Genomic DNA, 17,510 nt, shown 5'->3' with positions numbered 1-17,510 from the left:
TTGTCGAATGGTCGGGACAAATTTTGGTTGCGCGACGTCGCTTTCGCTCGCTTTCGTCTAAAGCGGGAATGGAAAGTTCTGCCGCGCTGCCGTCTGCTACGCAGCTCGGAGGTAACCGCGCGATCTGCTCGGGCCGGATGAACGCGCACACTCCCGCACGGAAGCGCCCCACGCGGCAGACGGCCGCGTACATCGCTCCCGGCGCCCGCCTGGAGCCCGCCCTCGGCACACTAGCCAGTATATTTCAGGCACTATAATGGAGGAAAGATTTTTTGCTTCCGATGAACCTAGTTCTTTGCCCCTGTGTTTTTAAATACTTGAAGTGGTTAGCACGTCGTCCTCACGCAGCTCTGTATTGTCGTAGCATCGCTGATTGTCCGAACGAAGCTTGCAGCTAAGCCAATGCAGCGACCGAAGCTGTGTGTGTGTGTGTGTGCATCGCCTCCTGTGTGTTGTGGACGCGTTCGTTTCGCGATGAAATGCGACATTGTACTTCTGCGGGCGGATAGTGCTTCCCATGGTCTGGATTATCTTTCTCGAACGACGTACCACTCAACCTCGCATGGGGTATGTGCAGTGTGCCTGGCTAAAAGCCTCGCTTGCGCGCCAGAGTTGTGACTTGCTGCTCGTCCCCGCAAACCGGGTGTGAGGTGAGGGCCGTATTTACGACTGGCAGGAGGAGGCAACTCATCGTCTGTCAATCGCGGTTCAGACTTGCAACGCATGTTGTGACGTTGCGTTCGTTCGAAACGCATCTCTGGATTGTTTTGAAGTTGAATAAAATGTACGCGTCAAACCCGGGCATTCGGCTCAGGGCGTTCTCTGCGATTGCACCAAAGAAGTGCCACGGGACTTTCTTTATGGTACGTACTCACGTAAGATAAAATCCACGTCGTGTTATGGCCGTGTTGCATTCAATACAAACGGTTAAGCGTTTGTTTACACTTGTTTCGTTTGTCGTAAAATGTCCAAGCACTCCGGCACTCCGCTGGCAGATCAGCCGGCGAGCCGACGCTGAGCAGACGACTCATCTCTTTGCCGGAAGTGCGTGAAAAAGCCGCCCAATAGCAGGATGTCTAGCTCATGACGAACATCTGGGAATCGATGATGTAGACATGTGAAGATGGCGGCGTCCAAAAACACGAAGGAAAGGGTGAGAAAAAAGCGACAAACTTTGCAACAAAAGTGTGAGCTTTCCGCTGCGCGTAAAAGAGTAATACTTGGCACAGGTGACGTTGGCGACCCAATCTAGCGATTGCGCTAGTTCATTTAGTGTGCTCAAAATGCCTTTCAGGGCCCCTTTAAGCAACCATGTATTGCGTCATATAGTGCCTATCGTGATGTTCGTCCCTATAATGCTATTTATGACCTGAAAAGGCCTTTTTAGTGTATATACGACCTACATGTATCTTAATTACGTATTTATGCCGTTTTTATGAGCCATGTTCTAGGAATGCCCTCACTTACCAAGCCTGCAACTCGGCGTCCATGGCATACCGCCGGCGAGTATAATAAGCTCGTCGTGCCAAACACGCCTAGATTCGAAGCTCGTGCTGAAGCTGCCGCCTCCTCGAGTTGAACTTGTCCCAAGCAAATAACCCGCTAAAAGCCCGCGCGCAGCCACACCGAGCACAAACCTGCCAGGGGCTGGGCCTAACGCCACCCCTGTCCGCGCCAGATATTCATTTCTATGTTCTTTTCTTACGCTACGTCCGTGCATCAACGGCGAAACCTTTTTTCGGCCTGGCCTATTCATTGGTAAAGCAAAATTGAATTACGGCTCTCTTAAAACGGCAGCTGTGGGGGTAAACGGAGGTTCGCAAAATCACGTCCAACACCAAACGCACACACCCAGAAGCGAGCGGACCCACATCACGCCACTTTACAATGGCCATAAGGTACTTCATATCGAGTCTTGCTTATTACACTGCGTTTATGTTCTGAATTAATGTCTGAAGGGGGGCCAGTTGGTTCACTATGAACTGAAGCAAAACAGCGCGGAAAAAACGAAGGACGAGGAAGAACACACACACGAGCAGCGCTCGTGTGTGTGTTCTCCCTCGTCCTTCGTTTTTTTCGCGCTGTTTTGCTTCAGATTATGTTCTCTCGCGCTTTAGTGCTACCAAAAAATTCCATGGCTTTCCAAAGCGTTCCCAATAGTCCTCCTTAGACGAACACGCCCACTTTGTGTGTATTTTTGCCCGTCGATTCACCCCTCTGCAAATGCCAACTCCTTTAACCGTACCAATATGGCGCAATCGGATAGACGTCGGTTTCAATACGCTAGGGACCCAGTTTCGATGTTGACTATGAGAATCGTTTTAATTGTTCTTAATTTCAAAGGCTACCACTATCGTCAAGGCAACTTGGCTTTTCTGCAGCCCCTTTTCTGTGGACTACAGGTATCAGTGCGAGCCTGAAAATGACGCTTCATTAAAAAAACAAGCATTGCGCCCACCTCCCCGCGAGGGGAACCCTGTGAAGATGCGACGCATCGTGGGGTTCACTTGGTGTTTTTGTTGGATTGATTCTAAAAGCGCGTGAAACGTGTCGGGAACGCGTATGATTATTATGTTTTATGATTATTATATGTTTTATTGGCCAATCTTGGTCAATCTCTCTAAGTGGCATGCTTGGGTCTTCTCTGTCGCAGCAACCTATACTCCATCATTGTTGCTGTAAGTCGGAGCTTCTTTTCTTTAACTGCAAGTGTTAACTGCACTTTAACTGCCAGTGTCCCATCATGCGTTGTATCAGTAGCTTCTTGACGTAGTTTGAATGAGTCAAGGATATAAGGCGCATTCGTAGCATTTGATTCTCTCTCGGTTTTGTGGAGCAGTGGGAAGAGCACCATGTACCTCGCGTTCCACCCACAGGGTCCTGGGATCGCAACCGGGTGCCGCTAACTATTATTTTTTTTATAGTGTAGGGGGAGTGGCGCAGACGGACAACGCGGTATGGAGGGACAAGGCGAGTGAATGAGATGCAGACGCATCTAAAAACAAGCAGAGGTGAAAGTGAACACGACTTAGGTATGCATGTGCAGCTCAAGGTCAAAGCCGCCGCCCGATGGACAACGACGTAAACATGTGACACAGGAATGTTTCCGGATAAGGGAACGAAGGCGACCACAGGCACCGGTCGTTCACGGGTACACCACCAGTCACCAAAATGCAGCTCGCGGAGCACAAGAAACGAGGGAGGAAAGCTTCAGGCAACGCAGTGCACGGGTGCTCCAAGGCTTGCGGCAGCTTCTGGATCGAGGTAACGGCTTCTTATACTAGGTGGCACAGCTCGTGTTCGACGTCATGTCATCCTCAGCTGTGCAGTACTCGCTTCCCCTTCTAACTTTCGGCAGCGGTGATCCACCTCCAGCTCAGGTGGACCAGCGCCGCGCCATACCACTCTTCTTTGGCCTCCCCTCCATGTCCACGGAGGCTGAAACTTACACCGAGGCCGGCACCTTGCCCGTAGAGAGGCGGGCCCTGCAGACATAGCTGCGCCACATCGAGCGCCCGCTGACCTCACGCAGTGGGGCTGCCCTTCTGCAGAGATTTCGTAGCCACCCCAACTCGTAAACGGGAGTGCTCCTCACTATCTTCAAGGAGGGCATTGAGGTGCGTAACCGACCCTGCCTGGAGCAGCCGCCACCAGGCACCGGGGGGGGGGGGGGGGAGGGAGGCTGGGGTTCACCACGACCCTCCATGGGGTTCACAACAAGCGCACCACACCACCCCAGGCCAATCGGCTACAAGGCAGCCGTCCTGCTGCAAGACGACCTGAGAGCCTGCCTTTATCGCTTCACGCATGGCTCCGTGAATAACAGCAAGGGTGAGGCGGCGGCTGCGTGCGTGGTGCCTGAGGTGGGAGTAAGCCGGAGCTGCGGCCTGTTCTCTCTTGCCTCTTCCACTCGGGTGTAGCTGAAGCGGCTGCACCTGGAGGGCTGCACCTCCTCGTCGAGAGGGGTCCCCAGGGCCATCCCGGGGCGGTCATCATTATGGACTCCAGGCCTGCCTTACTACGCCTGCACGTGGCCGGCCAGTCCTCCAACAGCAGCCGCTACCCGGGCGCTCCCTTGCGGCGAAGCTGCACATGGTGACCTCCCGAGGCTGCGACCGGCGTCTCCACTGGCTGCCAGGCCACAGTGGCATCCGGGCCAACAAAGACGCCGACGCCCAGCCAAGGAGGCCCACCAATAGGGCACCCCAGTTTCCCAAGACGTCACCGCCGTGTCGAGCCCCGCACAGCCCTGGCCCGCATGGTGCAGTCCATGTACCCGACTATCGGTTCGTGCGCGGCCTGGGGTCGCGGCCGCTGCCTGCACGTACCAGCAGGGACGCCCGCTACCTGCTGCTCCGCATGCGGCGCAACTGCTGTAACGTGGCAGAGCGCCTGCACCGACCCGGGCGCAAGGACTCCCCTACGTGTGCGGACTGTTCAGCACGGGAGACTCTGGAAAACCTGCTCTGCTTCTACACCCCCCACCCCCACCCCACGCGGCACCGACAGCAGAGCTCAACCGAGCGCTGCTCCAGCGTCGAGGCCATCCCAGCGCCGGCATGGATGAACTTCTATTCCCGAAGGGCCCTCTTGCGAACCAACGGGAAGTATCCGCCCATCTATTTTATTACCTGACGGCCACCGGCCTCGCGCAGCGGCTGTAGCTCGGACTGCAGTGTCCGACTGATATGCCCGTACTGACAGCCCGATATCTTATTATTTGTCCTCTCTTGATACCTTTCTCTCTCTCTGTGTATTTTTTCTTTAACTCAACTTCTACTTCACTTCCCATCACTGGGTTGTATGCAGGTGACCTCCCTGCCAAATTCAAAAATATCCCCAGTGCACTTCCTTTCCTTTTCTTTTCCTGCAAACCACAACCATCACCACAGATGCTTTTAGGGTCATCTGTTCGCGACAGCTGTCATCTGCCACGCGGGTAACCTTCAAGTGGTTTGCCACTTAGCTTTAAAGGTAAGCTGATTAAGGATCTTTAATCTGTATACAGTGCATAGTACCGAGTGATATTATCCTCGGCAGCTTTACGAGTCATCCACTTTTCCAGGACCGGACGGCCTAGTAATTTATCCGGAGTTATTGCAATTCACTCTACTATCGAAAGGATTCAGTGGTGTTGTGAAGAGCTCAGGGTGTCGTTCTGTTATGTCAACAAATACATAAACGTATTTTGATACGCGTTCCTTTTTTACAAAGATCACCTACCTAGTGCGCCTCTTCTAAAAATGTCAGTTGTATGTCTAGGAACTAGACTAAGGGCGGAAAACTACTTCGACAAACAAGCGTCACAGCACGAACTATTTTATATGCATGGTAATACCCGTAACGTCAGTTGGCAAATTTGTAGGCTTATTTCCCATTCGTATCAGAACGCATTCAGCAGCTACGAACTTTGGCGCAACTCCAACACATCATGCTGAGCTAATTTTGAAGGTCCAGGACAGGTTCGCTCCCACCATCCCTACAGGACTGGTTGCTTAAAGAGCCGTTCCGAGGCTTAAACCTGCCTCGGAAGTAAAATCTCGGTATTCTCCGTGCTAAAAGAACTACTGAAGTTTTGGAGCAGCAAGCATTCGCACAGTCCAAATGGAAGCGTTCCGAAGTCTAATCACGCTCTTTTACCTTGTTGAGACGCTGTACTTTCATTTTTCAACAAACAAATATCAACTGACATGATGCACAAATTGATGCCCAATACAATCAGCTAGGGCGGGTTTGTGGTGGCTGCTAAGACTTTCTTTTAGTGTCGAATCACGCTCCATTTTACATAAAAATTTAAAAAGTGCGACCATTCTCTGGGCTATTTGTCGACAACTAAATTCATATTAAAATACAGAAAGTGCACTGCACCTCTTAGATAGTTCGCATGCAGAAGACGGCGGCGGGGCGTGCTACTGTTCCCCGATTATATTTATTGCGTTTTATTGCGTGACTCAGTGACAAAATGCAGCGAGCGTGAGAAGCATAAAATTAGTTTTCCCATTTCAAAAGTAGTGGCCGTAAAACAAAGTGATCGGGCGAACTGAGTGGCTGTTCTGTTTTCTTATTTGCTCTCAGTTTATTTAATTGTGCTCATATATCGTGCATTCCCAGTTCACACTTATTAGACTAGAATAAGGGCCGGCAACGCTATGAAGTGTAGTGCCGAGTTCCAAGAAATCGACATGACGGAGGGCTGGAAGGCAAATTAGATGGGAGGTGGTGGGGTCTTTGAAGGCTACAAGAATAAATTCAGCCAATACTATTTTACAATCAAGATCGGAAAAAATGCAACTGGAAACGATCAATTGTCATTGCTTTGCGTCTAACTTCATTTGAAGTAAAACCTAACGGGTCGAAATTCTGATTGTTACTGACAGGGTAGGGGTGGGGGTTCTGACGACGTGCTGGGGGCCGCATAATACAGCCGCGCGGCCACATTCGGGCCGCGACGCTAGATTGCCGACCCCTGCAGTAGAAGATAACAAACACAGTCAGTGACGATCATATGTAAATATTTGGGCAGCGCGCTGTGAATGCGGATTTGTTATGTTATGTAAATATAAAAGTACACATCTCTGCAGACAGCGAACGTGCGATTTGGTGCTGGTTTTACGTCCTTTAATTGCGCTTAATTTGTTTATTTGACGGGATTGCCTCACCTACCTGCTACTATACATGTACAATGCCGCTGGTAAATTGGATGGCGTAAAATGTCGAGCAAGAATCACTTAGATGGCGGAAATAAAAAACAAAATTTTGACTCCTTGACTCCTTTTCAAGGCGATACCAGGCCAGCAGTGTCTGCTGAGCCGGCTGTGCTTCTCGCGTACGCTTGCATTTTTATTTACCTCAGGCTCTAGGATGAGCAGCGTTCTGTGTTTATGCTTCTTGCGAACTGTTCTTTTGTGGACCGTACGCAAGAAGAAATAACTTTTATTATCGTCGGGGAGTTATACCACCCGACCTGGCGATACTGACCCACGTGACCGCGTTCGCGGCAGCGCGCTCTAAAGGAAGCTGATAACTCGGCTTGCTGTAGTCTATAGTATTTTCTTAAGTTTCTGCAACTACTTTCATTATCATCATCGTCGTCGTCATCATCACCAGCCTATCTACGCCCACTGCAGGGCAAAGGCCTCTCGCATTATTCTCCAATTACCTCGGTCCTGTGCCAACTGTGACCAATTTATTCCCGCAAACTTCTTGATCTCATCTGTCCATCTAACTTTCTGCCGCCCCCTGCAATGCTTGCCTTCTCTAGGGATCCACTCTGTTACCCTTAATGAACAGCGGTTATCTTGCCTTCGCATTATATGCCCTGCCCACGTCCATTTCTTCTTCTTAATTTCTACTAATATTAAGAAGAAGAAATGGACGTGGGCAGGGCATGTAATGCGAAGGCATACGCAACCATAGGTCGGCAAAACAGAAATAACTCACTGAAACTCAATCACAGTTTTTTCCATTCACGCTGTGCTCAAACTCAGACTCAAAAAGCTCGTCTGTTCAAAAAATCACTCGTACTCACTCATCAAATACTCATTTGTAATCATACTTGTACTCAAACTCATTTGTCCTCACGAGTATTCGTACTCAATCTGTACTCATGAGTACTGAATCTGTACTCATGAGTACTCACTCTGTACTCATGAGTACTCAATCTGTACTCTTGAGTACTCAATGTGTACTCATGAGTACTACTCATTCTACACTCGCGAGTACTACTCATTCTGCACTCATGAGTACTACTCATTCTACACTCATGAGCACTCAATCTGTACTCATGAGTATTCAATTTGTATCACTCACGAATAATCAACTTATCTGCACTGTTAGCTAGGTCGTATCTCGAATGGAAGAATAAATAGAAAAAAATAAAATGTTTAATTGATAAGAAAACCACAGGTTACATATATATATATCAGAACAGAGGAAGAAAACATCTGACGCGGTGCACTGTCGTAGGGCGACTTACTGCGCGAAGGCACGTACATGTGAGAGAGCGAAACGGAACATAAGCACTCGCGTTGCGTCTGGCGTCTCCTCTTGTTTCAGGAATAAAACAACGAAGTCTAGTCCGGGTCGGGCTCAGGGGAGCTCGGGACTTGTCGGTGCGGCCGTGGCCGTAAATTGCAGTTTTGTGCGTGTCTTCGGGTGGCAGCTTTTGTCGTCCGTTTTCGTTTCCGGGCACGCTGATACTCTCGTAATCGTGCTCCAAATCTGAATTGTGCCTGCGGGAACGTTCGAGTAGAATGACGTCTGTTCGTATCCAGATCACTGTCCGCTTATTCACAGATGCTCGATGCTGGCGTTTGTTTTTTATTGTTCCAGATACTAGAAACTTCGTTAAGAGGGTGTTCGTCTCGTTGAGTTTCTGTGAATTTAAAATCTGCTTGATTTTATTGTGTGTGTGCCGCGGGATTGCCTTCTTCAGACCTGAACTTGACAGTGTTTACGGCGCTGCGTTAGCCTCACCGCTTCCGTCAGCGATTATGTTCGTGTAGCTCGTCGCGTGATTCATGCATGTGGGGGTGTAGACGTCCGGTTTGTCCGGTGGTGAGCTGCGTTGTGTAGGAATGGCATAGTTCGGCGCTTTGAGGACGTTGTTTGAATTGATTGATTGATTGATTGAATAATTGATTGATTGATTGATTGATTGATTGATTGATTGATTGATTGATTGATTGATTGATTGATTGTAGGGTTTAACGCGCCGACGCAACGCGGGCGATGAGGCGCGCCGTAGTGGAGGGCTCCGGATTAATTTTGACCACCTGGGGATCTTTAACGTGTGCCGAAATCTCGTACAGACGGGCGTTTTTGCTTTTCGCCTCCATCAGAAAAGCGGCCGCCGCGGCCGGTAATCGAACCCGCGACCTAGTGCTCAGCAGCAGAACGCCTTAGCCACTGAGCTACCGCGGCGGGTACGTTGTTTGAATTGTCGTGTGCGTTGCGTATGGTGCGGGAGCCGTTTGGCTTTTCGTTTAGTGTGCGGTAGTGTGGCGTTTTCGTAGGGTGGCATGGCTGATCGGTCAAGGTCGTTGCGGCTCCGTGCTCGCAGTCGCAGTGACTGTTCGGAAGTGAAACCGTTGTGGTTGGGAAGCAGGCGTGGTTCATGCCGTCCGTTCGGTCCCACATTCCTTGGCGATGCAAGCTTGACTTCATCGTTAGGGCATGCGATGCCTTCGTCTGGATCGGGTTCATTTGTTTCAGTTCTTGCCGTGTCCGTGTCGTCGCTCAAGCCCTCGTTTTTAGCCCGTTGTTTCGAGAATGCTATAATTGCTATCTCTCCCATACAATCAGGCTCCGTTCGTCCCGAGTCCGCTTGCTCGCGGTTGCGTCCTCTTGTACGAAATGGTGTTTGTCGTGTGAGTCTCGGTCGGAGCGTGGGTGCCACGGATCTTGTTCGTTCTAGCTCGGACATGCCGCGTGCGCTGGCCGTGTCGTTGCTCGTTGACGGACCTACCTGTACGAGTGTTATGTCGTTCGTCCGCTGGACATCGGGCTGGAGCAGCGGGTGTGGAGAGCTAGTACGTTCCGGTAGGGTTGAACTGCGTGCGCTGGGTCTATTGTTGCTTGTGGCCAGGTGATTTCTGCGGTTGAATATTTGCTGGCCAAGTCCGGATAGCAGCAGTGGGAGCGGAGGATGTCGCGAATAGTAGTTTCCTCCGTGTGTGCTGGCTTGGTGGAGTTCCGTGCGCTGTGAATTTCGTTCGCCGTGGTCAGCTCCACTGGTTCAAGTTGGGTGTCGTTCGTCGCCTCTGGTGCGTTTCGTGCGCTGTGCGTCTCGTTTTATCTAGGAAACTCCCCTATAATTTGTGTGGTTGTTCGCCACGTATGGTGCATTTCGGCCGCCGTGAGTCTTGTTTGCTTGTCGTGGCCATATCCACCAATCCGGATGTGATGTCGTTGTTTGCGTGGACCGGCGCCGGGACAGCACGAGCGAAAATTGTACGTACTGGCTGCGTTACGTTCCGTGCTCTCAGCGTTCCGTTCGTGTACGTCTGTACCGGAAAAGCGGGTGCCAGGAACGTGGTGCCTTCTGGCTCGTGCACGCTGCGTACGTTGCGCGTCTCGTTGCTCGTTGCTGGAATGACCTGCACGTGGGTGATATAGCTCGTGGGCGATGTAGCAGAGCAACGTGTGTTCGTTACCTCGCCAGAAATGCACTGACCTTCGATGCGTTTCCGTAATCGTGGCGATTACCTGGGAGAGGTCCGGTGAGCACGCAATCGCAATTTTGCATGCGTCGTCTCGTTCATGTGCGTGCCATCGTGCATTCTGCCTGTGTCCGGATCTCGTGCAGTCCAGGCACCGTGGGAAACGTGCGGCCGACTCTCGCCAGTTGTCCCTGAAAACTTTCTCGTTCATCATGCACTCTTCACAACTGACCTGATCATATTGGCAAGTTTCTTAATGTCGTTTTGTCGTACCTTGAGATAGGGCACTGCATATGTTATGCGGCTGATGACGAAGGCCTGCACTAGGCGGAGCGTCTCGCATTCCTGGAGGCCCCCGTGTTGCCTGATACTCGACCGATCATGCGGCTGATTGTTCACACTTGGATTTAAGTTTGTTAAGGGCAATGGCGTTATTGCATTTGTTATTACTCCCATCTAAAACGTCCACCGAACGTTTAACACAGCTCGGGATGCACAATACGATCACTGAGCTCATAGAGGCCCAGTACACGAGTCAAAGCATGCGACTGTCAATGACAACTACTGGCTGGCAGGTCCTTGAAGATCTCCGCATCGCTCTACCCCCACTTAAGACAGAGCGGACATCCCTCCCCCTTGGCGCCGCAAACTAATCGTTAAACATCTGCCCCGCAATATGCATCCTGACGGAAACTCAGGAAGAAGGCAAGCCCGAGCAACAGCCATAACAAGACAATATGGCACACTTAAAGGCGTGTATTATGTAGACGCAGCGGGGCCCACACCGGAGGGCATCTGTACGGTTGCGTCCTGCATGAGGGAATACAGGTGGATGGACTATTGGTGAAAACGAGTAAAATTGAGTTTGCTGAAGAAATGGCTATAGCTTTGGCCGCCACTCACTCTGACGCAACGCACATAATGGCTGACTCACAACAAGCTTGCCCAAATTTCATCAGGGGTCGGACAGCACTCCTAGCTAGAAAAAAATTCTCACAAATGCCAATATCCGAGAGCATAAAACAACTTGTTATGGGTACCTGGCCTCCAGGGAGTAGAGGGGAACGAGTCTGCGCACACAGCCGCCCGAGCGTCTCTCCCCCGGAGTTCCTCTGACTTTCCAGGCTCTGACCGTACACTTGTACCTTACCCGCTAACCACATTCTCTGAGGTCACAACATACCTGCGCCACGTAGGTGGACGTTCCCGGTGCCCGCCAAGGGCTTGGATAGAACTGAGGAGCGCCATCTTCGCCGGCTGCAGACGGGCTCATTCTACAGCCCCGCAATGCTCAAACACATCAACCCGTCCTTCTCGGGTTCGTGTAACTTCTGCGGTCAGTGGGCAGAGACTATATTATGGTATGGGCCTGCCAGTATAATGAAGCCAACGAGGGAGGGCTAGGAGGCGGCCCTGTCCGGCTGCTCGGACCTAGAGTCTCAGCAGGCTCTCGTCCAGCGGGCACGGGCGGCGGCCTCGACCAATGTGATCCCGGACTGAGGAATACCACCCACGCAGGAAAGGCCTAACCGCCTCTACCTCTCTTTAACTCTGTCTTGTAGATTAAGAAAGTTTTTCCTCCTCGTCCTACTCCTCACGCACCCTCCTGCTCTCAAACAGCGCCGCTTGCAGGGTCCTCTGCCGTTTGGTGTCGGAGGCAGCCTGAAGTAGCGTTGGCACATTCGTTCGTTTGGAGAGATGGCGACGTTCTCCGTTGTCCTCTTGAAGACGCAAGACGATGTCGTCCTTACGGCCAGAGCAGGGTAGCTTCGTAATCGTAGTGCGCTCACGAACTGCTGTTTCTTCGCAGAGCATAGGACGTAGCGTTCCGTTGAAGACAGGAGTGTGTTGACCACCACTGACATGGAGTTCGTCGGTGCCTCACGTCTTCGTGCCGCACTCTCGTATTCGTGTTGCGGTTCGTCAACGTTGTTCGTCTCTTCGTCCGTTCGTCCTCTCATGGCCTCAAATCCTGAACCTGTCGACTGAAACATCTTAGCTAGGTCGTGGCTCGAATGAAAGGCTAAACAGAAAAAAATAAAATGTTTAACTAATTATGCGAGGCTAAACAAAATATGCGAGGCTAAACAAGGCGTCGCACGTGTTCAACTGGATATTATGATGTCCGATTCACAACTCACAAACGTGCTTAGGTGTACTCAGATATTTTATTTCTATTGCTGGGGCAAATTCCGCCGCCGCGCCTGTACGTGGGGCTATATGCTCACTTGTAAATGGCACTACAAGAGACCATATTACAAGCGAACCTGAGCAAAATGTTTCAAAACGGGAACCTAATAAAACCATATGCGCGCACATACATCAGCCACATTGTCGCTTGAATGCGCACAGCGGAATGGTGCGGACAATTCCGGTGAGACAAACGTTACAAACCACGCAGTCGGTTTGAGGCGAGTTACGTAAATTAACTGCGACTGTTGAAATGAGTGGTTCGGTTCACGAAACGACTACACAGCGTGACATGCGTCTACGGAAACTTCTGAAGAGTGAAAAAGAGGGACTTCAGTACGCCTAGTGCGTGCATTGTTAGCAGCCAGCACCGCCTCTCCCCTAGGTAGGTAGGTAGGAATAACTTTATTGATGCCGGCAACCGACGGTTTAACTCGTCGTGACGTTGGCCAAGCGTCGACCCGGGGTTATGCCCTACTTTGCAATACCCCAGTTCGGCCCGTTTGTGGCGGGTCGTGAGGCTTGTGCTTTTCGAGCACACCCCAGGCCTGCTGGACGGCCCATAGTTGAGTGTGAGTGTCCTTGTCTTTAGAGCCCACTGCACTTTGAAGTTAGGGCGGGTATGTCCTGGAGGTAGCTTCAGTCGGGAACCTGGCGCAGTCCCACATGATGTGCCATTGATCCGCCAAACCCACTGCACAAACACTGCACATATACCACTCGGATAGAGTTCTGGGTGAAGCACGTGTAGCACTGCCGGGGCGGGGAGTGACCTAGTCTGTATCTGCCTTAAGATGACGGCCTCCTCCCGACTGAGTGCCGGGTGGGGAGGCGGCGTTGTCCGTTGAGCTAGGCGATAACACTTGGTAACTTCGCTATAACTGGTCATTCGGTCCTTGGTTTCAAACCACCACACGGAACAGTCACTCTCGGGGGAGCGGAGGGTAAGCGCTCGTGCCGCCGAATGGGCCGTCTCGTTGTGGTTCGGTGAGGATGTACACTCGCCCGCGTGAGCCGGGAACCACTTGATACGGATGGTGCTGTCGCGGTCTTGGAGCTTGAGCTTGCCGATGATGGCGGCCGCCGGCGCGCACACTCGCCCCTTGGCAAAGTTGCGAACGGCGTTCCTCGAGTCGCTGAGCACGGTGCGACAGTTGGCCTCGGAGATCGCCAGAGCGATGGCAACCTCCTCGGCGTCTGGGGCGTCTGTGCACCGCACGCTCGCTGCCGTTGTCTTGGTGCCGGTAGCCGCCGCAACGACCACTGCCGCAAAGCCTTCTCGTTCGTATTCCGAAGTGTCTACGTACCGGGCGTGCGGGTCTTGGGCGTGTTGCTTGATGAGGGCCTTGGCCCGCGCCTGCTCCCCAAAAACAACTGGAAGGGAGCAAGCGCAATGAAGTCGCCACGCGTTCACAGGCCGCGTCAACAATAACTGCGGCGGTCAACAAGTGCCATAGGAGAAGAGCAACTGCGGCCGCGTTTGCCGCCGGGCCCCCACCCCCTAGTTTTTCCCTCTTCACCGTGACCCCTTTGCGAGCAACCGCCGAGAAACGCTTACGGCGCCAAACAAGGACCGGGAAAGCGGGGAGGTGCAGTTATCGTTGTCTAATTTTGCCATCCTTGACTGTTAAGCTGCACAGCGGCACCGCTAAATGTTTGCGACTCGTACACGCGCGTCCGGACTCGAGCTCGTGATAAAACTTGTTTGCACTACTGTACTCACGAGTGCATATACTCAAGAGTGCAAGCACTCGCAAAACCAGTATATATGAACATTGTACTCATGAGTAGTGTACTCATCAGTACTGTGTACTCACGAGTACTGTGTGCTCATGAGTACTCATACTCATTAGTACTCAAACTCATGAGTACTCATACTCATGAATACTGTACTCTTGACTACTCATAATCATAAGTAGGGTACTCATGAGTACTGTACTCACGAGTAGTGGACTTACGCCTGTACTCACTCGTCATCATACTCACCTTTTTTTTCTGGATGTGTACTCAATCATCATCGTACTCACTCGTGAGTTTGAGTACAAATGAGTACAAATGAGTGTACTCACGATTGAGTACGCCGACCTATGTACGCAACTACTTTAATTCCTAGTAATTCGGTATGCAGTTATTTAAACGCACTTCACCCTGAATAAATAAGGTACAACCAAAGTTCGCTCTCGCTTGTAATTGAAAACACATGGTGGGTGGCGAGGGTCGTGTATTTTTATACTACCCTGAGGCGTCGGACACGAGGGGGCGCTTCGCGTCGCCAAATCTCCAGCGCATGACCCCTCTAGCGTCACTTGTTGCAGGTCAGCCCCATTGCTCGCTGTAAACTGTCTATAGTGAGAACGGTGAATTACATTGTACGCGACACTCCTTTTCAAAACAGCCTGTAGGAAACTTTTGGAAATTTTCTGCTTTCGGCAGCATTAATGTGGCGATGTACAGTAATGAACAATTCAAATGCGAACCGTGGAGCGCATGGCCGAAGATACCGGTGCCTTCACCTGGCAGCGGCCGCGGAAAACGCCCGGACATGCGCATGATTTAGGGTGCAAGGCTGCGTGTCCCATAGAGTTTCTTACAATATACACTAGAGAGGAATCGCGGTAGCATCTATGCGGCTCACATCAAGGCCGTCTCTGTCGTCATGGACCGCCATTATACATCAGGTACGCCTTAGTTTCATCATTGGCTTGGATTGTAACGTTTTAGTTACCGCAAATTTAAACAAAGTGCCACAAAAACGCGAAGTGTAGTGTGTAAATATATAAGTGGACAATAAAAACAGGCTGATATAAATCTAAGGAAAAAGGAAGTAAAGCGTATTTTTGCCGAAGCGGTTGTGCCGGCTATTCCGCGGGCCAAGGTTTTAGTTACGAACAAGGTTAATATTTGGAGGGGGGGGGGGAAACTCATTAGAGACTCTGATTTTATTAATTTTACCATTATTGCAAATAATAAGTTGCTTGAAGAGTTCGGAAATTTTTTGAGCGTGCCTATTAAACAGTTGCCTTCGTGGTGAACCGGTGCACCGACCGCCAAGTAGTTTAACAAGAAAAAAGAAAACGTGGCGTTAAACAGTCGTGCACGTCGTGCACGATGAAAAGATAGGACGTATGCAAGCGCACGTATCTCTCGTATCCCCGTGGTCGTATTTGATTTCCTCGAAGTACGTTTTGTTTCTTCTTCTTTTCGTCGGCTACAAATTTCGCGGCGGCACATTACCCGTTCAGTCATGCGTCCTTAGACTGCAGCATGAGCAACGTCAGGTGCGATCACGCACTGCCTGCTGTTTCACCGAACACGGCTACCACAGAACAGGAAGGATTTCTGCTTCCTTGTAGCTCGTAAACGTGTTAATGCATAGTGAAGAAAGCAAATCTCAAAAACAGCTTAAGAATCCAATTGTCATGCCAAGCACAAGTCAAAAAGTGAGTCTTCCCATGAACCCCCATGAAGACATGGCTAAAAAGGCGCAGTTTACTCTCTAGTATACTTACTAAAAAACTCTATGCCGTTTCCCACTGCGATATGCCACCCTCTCTTCGCTCGCATGATTTCCTTGTCGCCATGCCGCAAGGGCGCTGCCAGCACTGAAAGTACCAGCGCTGCTGCAGCTGAAGGTGTTGGTCGCGTTGAGAGCAATGCGGCGCGTATTCGCTTGCAGCTGCGGTCATTGCTTGCGTGGGAAACGCGTGCACGCTCTCGTAATGCATGCGGTTGTGCTCATCATGCTTTCTTGAAGTAAACAATCGCACAGATATGGAGCCAAAATAAATGCATGAAGCATAACTTATGATGGCGCTGCATTGGTTTGCGTTCGTGGTGCAGTAGCTCGGGAATCCAACAATTAACGGGCTGCTAAGAATGCGCCTTTGTTTAACGGAGTCATGGCTGAGTCATTTCGCGGAGTTGGTGCTAGTAGCAAACAATAGATATACCTGAAGAATTAATCTCCAATGACATAAATTAACTGCAAGCATTGTGTGGTCTGGGAAAATTACAGGCAGAAATCTAATATTAACAAAAATTAGGAAGATAGGCATGTTCAACCGTTCTATAGGCCAGTTGTCCTTGCGCAACAATTTTGGCGGCCTGGTTTTTGTTGTATATTTGTCTATGTGGTTTCGGATCCCCGATCACTGCCGCAGGTGGCGCCAGTGTTGTTTAGGTATATAAGCATGGGAAAGTTGGAATAAAGGGGTCTTTTGTTTCCGATGGGCACTCAAGTTGTCTAGTCGTTCATTCATCGGCGGCACACGCCGCCGATGAGTGAACGCATCCAGGCATTCAGGTCAAACATTCGTCAGTATACTATCCACAAGCGAACGGCCAAGTGGAGCGCTTTAACAGAGTATTAAAAAGCTTCATTCAAGTGGTGGTTCTTGAGCAGCGACCCTTGCGCCAGGCGGTAACAGTGTACCTGGGTGTTTACCGATGCACACCGCATGCTACAACGGCAAGGGCTCCAGCTATTCTGCTACACGGGCGGCTGCCAAGAACTCGGTTGGATGTCGTCGGGCATTCGTCGGTCACCTTCTTTGATGATCCTCACTTGGAACTCCGGAATTTGCGTGAGCGGGTGAAGCAAAAGCAACAGAGCAGCAAACGATACACGGACACTCGGAGGGCTGCAAGAGAAACCAGAGTTGACTTTGGTGACTTCGTCAGAGTGAAGAAACCCACTACTACATTTAAAGGCGACCTAGTATTCAGCCGCCCAAGGGAAGTGATCAGCAGGAAGGGACTATCCTCTTTCCGCCTGGCTGACGGCAAAACGTGGAATGCATCGAAGTTCTCAAAGGTGCCACGAGCCTCTGCCGCCCTTTATACGTGGGGAGGAAACGGTACAGCTAGGGGAGGAAGATCTCTTCCTACATGTGAGGGCCCCACCCCAGAGATAACTACGACGACTTCAGCTGCTGCTTCTCCGGCTGCGCAAGCGCCCACGGCTCCTTCGGCTGCGCAGGCACCCACGTCTCCGTCGGCTGCGCAGGCGCACAGGTCGCCTGCTGCGACGCAGTCGGCCAAGTCTCCAGCAGCAGTCACACAGCAACGCAGGGTGCAACCACCAAGAAAGAGACAACCACCAGAGCGTTATGCTACAACGTGTAGCAAGCTTCGGCTGCGCAGGCACCCACGTCTCCGTCG

Source organism: Haemaphysalis longicornis, unplaced genomic scaffold, assembly GCF_048455015.1.
Source record: "Haemaphysalis longicornis isolate Haplotype H1 unplaced genomic scaffold, Haemaphysalis longicornis Haplotype H1 scaffold_7, whole genome shotgun sequence".
Lineage (NCBI taxonomy): Eukaryota > Metazoa > Arthropoda > Arachnida > Ixodida > Ixodidae > Haemaphysalis > Haemaphysalis longicornis.
Note: the sequence above shows the minus strand (reverse complement) of the source record.